The sequence below is a fragment of the Rhopalosiphum padi genome, chromosome 3 (assembly GCF_020882245.1).
Source record: "Rhopalosiphum padi isolate XX-2018 chromosome 3, ASM2088224v1, whole genome shotgun sequence".
NCBI lineage: Eukaryota > Metazoa > Arthropoda > Insecta > Hemiptera > Aphididae > Rhopalosiphum > Rhopalosiphum padi.
In genome coordinates, this window is record NC_083599.1 from 47,821,027 (window position 1) to 47,828,882 (window position 7,856).

Consider the following 7,856-nt stretch of genomic DNA (forward strand, 5'->3'; position numbering starts at 1 on the left):
CACCTTTAGCTTGAAATTTTCATTCATAACATTTGCCTTAGCTGTAAAAATCTTTTAATATTATTTACTATATTTATTTCATTAATAGGTTTTAATTTAACCACATCCCAAAGTGATTTAATTTAAATTGTCAAGATTCAATAGATGTTTTACGATGATTTTATTCAAATATAATTTCATATTATTATGTTCAAATCAGAATTATTTCTGAAGAATAGTAATGTCATACTAAATTGCAAAAAATCAATTTTATATTTTCCAATGAGTGTATTTTAAAGTTACAATTATTTTACCTTCAAATTCAACAAAACAGCTGGTAGATTTTTATAATATTTGATTGCTTATCATAATTAATGTTTCTTATCATCTATTATATGATTATATTTCATATCTTTTTGCATTTATACATTTGTATTTTAATTCATGTTTCAACTGTAAGATTCTTTCAAATATTTTCTATTAAGAATGTAGTTGGTCTCTTAGTTTTTGTTTGATTGTTTTAATTTCTGAATTATTCAATGGTTACCAAACACTAGTTGTCATAAAAAGATTTTCGTTCACCTTATGGTGTGTAGTAGTGACATTTTATCCTCCAACCATTTTATAAATTTAACTGACTAAATATTTTCAGATGGCAGTACATAGATCACTCGTTGCATGCTGAGACATGAATTCACATTACTACCACTTCGGAAAGTATCAATATCCTACGTGTAAAATGGACTAGAAGATACTGATAATATTAATTGTTTTATGCAATGTATGTGTAATGGTTATCGAATGTAATTGATAGTTAATTAAGAGTAGTGTGACAATAAGTTAATGCCGAGAAATTCTGACAATAACATGAAGAAAGAAATTCAAATTTTGTATTACTAACTTTCATTAATTTCATTTAAGCTTATACTTCATAAACACTATAAAACGTGTATTTATATGATAATTTAGACAAATAAAAAAATTCATAGTTTCAACTGCTTATAATAAATTCAATTCTAATTTTGTTAATGTCATCAAACTCAGACCATTAGATTAAAAAAGATATTCTAATTTTCTATTATTAACTTTCATTAATTTCATTTAACCTTATACTTCATAAACACTATAAAACGTGTTGTTATATGATAATTTAGATAATTATAAAAATTTATTTGTATTTCATATTGAAAAGAATCAATTTTAAGTTTTTCTACAAGTGTCTTCTTTAGTTACACTTATTTTATATTCAAATTCGACAAAACATGCTGGTAGATTTGTACTATCTTTTGTTATTTATCATAATTATTGTTTCTCCAATCATTATACTTATTTAATAGACTTTTTTTTTTTAGATGGCAATACAGCAGATCACTCAAGGCTTGCTGAGACATGACTACGCATTCATACCACTTGGGAAAATATCATCATCCTACGTTGAAAATTAACTAGAAGATACTGATAATTATATAGGTTTTATGCAATGTACGTGAAATGGCTATTGAATGTAATTGATAGTAAATTAATAGTAGTTTAACAATTGGAATTTGTTAAAAATCTGAATAAATGATTGGGAAACATCTTTAGCTTGAAATTTTCATTCATAACACTTGCCTTAGCTGTAAAAATCTTTTAATATTATTTACTATATTTATTTCATTAATAGGTTTTAATTTAACCACATCCCAAAGTGATTTAATTTAAATTGTCAAGATTCAATAGATGTTTTACGATGATTTTATTCAAATATAATTTCATATTATTATGTTCAAATCAGAATTATTTCTGAAGAATAGTAATGTCATACTAAATTGCAAAAAATCAATTTTATATTTTCCTATGAGTGTATTTTAATGTTACAATTATTTTACCTTCAAATTCAACAAAACAGCTGGTAGATTTTTATAATATTTGATTGCTTATCATAATTAATGTTTCTTATCATCTATTATATGATTATATTTCATATCTTTTTGCATTTATACATTTGTATTTTAATTCATGTTTCAACTGTAAGATTCTTTCAAATATTTTCTATTAAGAATGTAGTTGGTCTCTTAGTTTTTGTTTGATTGTTTTAATTTCTGAATTATTCAATGGTTACCAAACACTAGTTGTCATAAAAAGATTTTCGTTCACCTTATGGTGTGTAGTAGTGACATTTTATCCTCCAACCATTTTATAAATTTAACTGACTAAATATTTTCAGATGGCTGTACATAGATCACTCGATGCATGCTGAGACATGAATTCACATTTCTACCACTTCGGAAAGTATCAATATCCTATGTTGAAAATCGACTAGATGATACTGATTACAATAATAGTTTTATGTAAAGTACGAGTAATGGATATTGAATATAATTGATAGTGACATAATTGTAGTATAACAAAAACTTAGTGTCATGAAATCCAGACCATTAGATTAAGTAAATAATTCTTATTTAGCATTACCAACTTTTATATATTTCATTTAAGCAGATACTTCATATACTCTATAAAACATGATTTTATATGATAATTTTGACTCATATTACCAATTCATATTTTTAGCTGTTCATAAAAATCTCATCAAATTAGTGTCATGAATCCTAGACAATTAGATTAATTAAATGATTCTTACTTACCATTTATTATTTTCCTTTTTTTCTTTGTTAATCGTCTTAGTTGCACTGTGGTCTATGTTACACTGTCCTATAAATGTTAGTATTCTATCTTATGTGTTTTATGTTTTGTTGATAGGTACATGTTTAACATAATTAACAGTGTAACAACAATTCATAACAAAATTAGTAAGTTCCATCAATATTTGTATTTAGTCTAGTATATAAATTGTTTTTTATTTGCGTATTTATCATATCGCCTTCAAAGCTTAACCTGGTGTTGTAAAATTTGAACAATTCCCTTATTAGTATTGAATCATTTATGAAAAAAATTAGTTTCAATTTTGAGAAATTTTTATTACTTCAAATACTAAGTTATATGTAAATGTATCATTATAAATAGAAATTGTGTAATGGATATTTTTGCTTTTTAATGGTGTGTATGAAAACAAATTGTTTTTTTCATTATTGTTATTGTTGACAATATTATACCTATTATTAAATAATGATTAATTTATATAATAAACTGAATGACAGTCTTTCAAAGATTGACTATTGTTGAAAATCAGTTCTTTTAGAATTACTACAGTACACAAATAACCTCACAGAAATTGTATAATTTTTATTTTCTGGATAAACATGATTTGTTATGTTTATGGTTGAATAATGTAAATTTACTTTTTTAAATTAGAAATTATACTTCCAGATCTGAAAGAAAAATACTACAAGGATTATCAGAGAATCTGTACAGTAACTGAACAGAAACGATGATCTGTTGATGTTTTTGAAGAGGACTGTTCTCCAAAATCATGACTATGTTCCACAACAAATTGGCCCTTATCTCTTAGTACCTATGTTGTAAATACTGTGAATATTGTAATTCATTTAAATTTAATTTTCTACTTGTCCACTTACAAAAAATTATTCAACTGGGGAATTAATTGTATTTATTATTGTAGGAGGACTGTTATTGTTCAATGTTATAAATTATAATATTCCTTTTATTATTAAATTATGTAATTTATTAAGTTTATTGTTATTGAATTATTTTATTTATAAAATTTACTATTATTTAATTATATTATTATTAAGTGAGTAACTACTAGTAAAAAATTATACTTTATTTTTTCAAAAATGATGATTTTAAAATAAATTATAGAGTTAATAAACTAACGTACCCATTACATTTTTTTTAAAATACTACTTAAGAATTAAAAAGTGATGTTCTTCTTATTAAAATTAATCTAATTATGTTTATACAAAAACTGTATTTAAGTATTTTCAGATATGTTGGTTGCAGTAAGAACTATTTATGAGAAACTTTGTTTTGCTTTCAATTTTTAATCCTAACTATAAAAAATTGAGTAAGTGGGTGTTGCTTTGCTGTACAATAGGTTAATAATGGGTGTACTGACATTTAAATTCAATGAAATAAAATCATTATATCAGAAAAACAATTATGAACAAAGATGTTCTATCAGCCTATATTATTACTAAGTAGATTTGATGGCATTGTCAATAAAGTAATTAATTTTACTATTGCATTAGTACAGCAGTAAGTTAAATTCATTTTTACAGGAAAAACAACACATTTGAAAATGCCATTATATGTATAAAAATATAATAATATACTTACTATATAACTTCTTATGAAGAATTATGTATACAATTTCCAAAACTTAAAAATAGAAGAAAGACAACTTTTAACTACGAAAAAGTTTGTTCTTTTTTTGCAATTTGATAGGTAAATGTCAAGGTATAAACTTATAATATTATAAAAACAAATCAAGACTTATGAATTATGATTATCCTTGTATTACATTTTTAGGCTTTTTTACACAACAAAAAAAAGTTTTATGGACATTTGTGATCTGTGTTTTGTTTATATATCAATAATATTAGTTATAGCCAGGCTGTCAGATCCTTATTTCTTTCATCAGTAGAAGGGGTTTATATACCCTTATACGCAAGTTCTATACATTATAATTATTTTTTAAAAATAAAATATTGGTTGGTCGGTTGATTCTTCTATTATTCTACCTCTATGATACAATTTATTTTATAAATTATTTTGTCATACAGTACACCTCAAATAGTGAACGCATTATGTATTTTATTAAATTGGCATACAGATTTGAAGGTATTTTGTATAGGCAACCCTACCGCACATTCAATATTTTCGCTATTTTCTATTTTCCTCATAAACTATTGCATAATATTTAAAAACTGTCGACTCATTTATAATTATATAACTGTCCAAATTCTGATTTTTTTATGAATTTTTGTCCAAAAATTCAATTTATTATTACGTTTTCAAAAATCTAACTCCAAAACCTAAACCCTTTAATACTGACCCCATCTAGATAAAATCTTCAAGGATCGACGCAGATGCGTCTCTAAATAATCTTCCAAATAGTAAAGGTTTTTCAACTCAATTATTTAGACGGTAAGTGGTGATTTAAATTTAAAGTTTTCAAAAAAAGAAATTGGCGGGAAATTTGGTTTTAGCAATTTCTTAATTTTAAAATTAAAATTCAACATTTTTGAGAACAGAAATTTGATTTTAAGGTGTCACTGCATTGAACCTCGAAGATTTCGAAACGATACAACTATGAACTAATATTAAAAAGTTAGTATTTCAAGTTGAATCTCAAAATCTATAGATGAATATCATAATAACAACATAATATATATAATAATAATAATATTATTATATCATGTGTTAAAATCACGAGTTGTAAAATGCGAAGTTTTAGAAAAGTTATGTTGTATAACATAAACTTTTTAAATATTTATTTTATTTACTTAATGCAAGTCTGCATAATATTCAGCATTAGGTACTTAAGTCAATTTCTTTAATGAATCTGGTTTCAAAGTAAATAATTATATTTTTCAGTTATAAAAGTTTAACATTACCCTAAACGGTATAATAATACTGAATCTTCTACATTTTAATTACCAAAAGCAACAAAAAAATTATGAAAAATTACGACTCGGTACAATTTGTAAGAAATACGATATATTCGCAAACGTCAAAGTCATATAATATTCTATGTAAATAAAAAAACTACATTACTTACTATACGTACAATTACAAAAGGTAGACCTTAAACACCTTTTCAAAAGCGTAAATATTCTTAATTTCGTACTGTGTTTCATCATTATCTATGAGTATTGAGTACTATTATTACTTATTAGTACTGTATACTTGCATTAAATTGTTAAATTTTAGGAAGGCATTCATATTTAGTAAAACACTAGGTAAGTATACGTATTATTTAGAAATAGTTTTTCATCAAATCATATCGAGAATCATGCGGCAATGATATGATATATAATAATTTTGAAAAATTCTTACGAAAAAACTATTGTCTCTAGCTACAGCTATAAAAGTTACATTCCTAAACAATGGTTAGGCTTCTTCAAAAATTACCCTGTAGTTGGGGTACCTTTAACCCCCCCCACCCAAATATATTTTTGAAAAACCTTAGTGGTCGTTCGACGTGTCTGAAACTCAATATTCTGCTATTTTGGAGGATTCTGATTAAAAGTGGTATCTTTTGTCGAGACCGTAAATGCCGTTTTTACCCCACTTTGGGGCTTTGGAATTCCGAAATTTGAGTTTTTTAGTCGAGTGTTACTCGGCCGGGTTTCAATGTAGGGGCATAGTTTCTTCACCAAAAGTTTTGTTTTAAGTTATTTTGTATAAAATCTTTCAGTGGTCGGAGGTTCCTATGCCCGCCTATGCCCGCCTATGCTCCTTTCATGGATATTTTGAAAAATGTTTATTTTTTGTTTCACGTTTCTGAAATTCGCAGGTTCGATTTTTTGTAGATCGGTGATCAAAATCGGCGTCTTGAGTTTACACTGTAGGAGCCTTTTTTACCCCTCTTTTTGGCGTCGGAAATTAGGATTTTGCAGTTTTTGGACTTTGTCGCCACGGAACACTTAGACTTTGGGAGGTTAGAGCAATTTTTTTCTACGCATCGTTAAGAAATTTTTGTCAAAAATCGAACGGTACCAAAACCAAAGAAATTGGACATTTTTTTGAGAAGTTATGATTTTCTTTTTCTTTTTTGGTACCTACTTAGATTTTCTGAATTTTTTGAAATTGAGTTTTTGTTCAATATTTTTGAAATTCGAGTGCTGACTTATAAATGCCATGACGAGTTATAAAGGTTCTATGGTCAAAATGCCTAGGATCATTATTTACCCCGTAATCGGGGTGCGAAAATAGTTGAAAATCGAATCGCTTGTTTTTTTGTATACACATATACGTTTCTTTATGGTATACCCCCGTATATCGATTTAACGAATTATATTTTTGAACTTTTTTTGAACTTTTTACTCGTTTTAGGTTTGTTCGCGTTTCAACGTTTGGCAATTATGCCATCAGCATAAAAAATAATTTATTTAGAAGTAATTTTTCATCAAATCACATCGATAATACATTTATTTAATGTTTATACACCTCGTATATATAAGCAATTTCGTTGTATATATGAGATACGACCATCATTTTTAAAATGTACGACGCAGTCAGTCGATCACTCGATCGAAAGCCATACCATTTTTAATAAGTCGTTTTACTCTAACACTATATTTTATGATCCTTTATTAAGTAAAACTTTATTAACTATTCAGTATTCGACTCAATCAATAAATTAAATTCATCAACCAAAATTGTGTTGATATTTGATTTTCATTCCTTAAGAAGAACCGACTACCAAACAATTAAACAACCGTACAAGATCTGACTGGAACGGGATATAACAGTGTTAAATATCAACTAGGTACCTAGGTATCAACAATTGTTCATATACCTAACTGATGAACTTTGAATTTCAATCATCAAAATTAACGATATATATGTCGCATCCACTTAATGTAATCGTATTTTTCATGAAATGGATATCCATTTCATGAACAACGATCATATCGTGTAAGTCAAATTTTAGTTAATGAAATGAACATATATTTTATCCATTTCATGAAATGGAAACTCTTATTTTACACTTTGTGTAATATTTTTAATTAATTACATCAATGGGTAACATTTTGTGAAATCGAAATAATAATATTGATACGAGTACACGAATCTAGTATCTTTAAATTGTAAGCATTAAGATACTAAATAGGTACCTATTGTAGAACTTACTGTACTATACTAATAAGTAATATGTTATCGACACCTGTTATCGATAAATAATCGCATCAATTGTATGAGTGTAATAGCACTCTGGAAAGTTTTTATTTTTATTTTTATATGATGCCAGT

At 26.1% G+C, this 7,856-nt stretch overlaps 2 long non-coding RNA genes across 2 annotated transcripts; both read left to right on the forward strand.

Annotated features, from left to right (window-relative positions):
- Positions 1-636: 636 nt before the first annotated feature.
- On the forward strand, positions 637-2,422 carry LOC132926510 (uncharacterized). The gene is made up of 3 exons (XR_009661457.1): positions 637-760; positions 1,332-1,461; positions 2,186-2,422. It is a non-coding gene; the product is annotated as an uncharacterized LOC132926510 (long non-coding RNA).
- Positions 2,423-2,584: 162 nt separating this feature from the next.
- LOC132926511 (uncharacterized) lies at positions 2,585-3,607 on the forward strand. The gene is made up of 2 exons (XR_009661458.1): positions 2,585-2,768; positions 3,286-3,607. It is a non-coding gene; the product is annotated as an uncharacterized LOC132926511 (long non-coding RNA).
- The last annotated feature ends 4,249 nt before the right edge of the window (positions 3,608-7,856 follow it).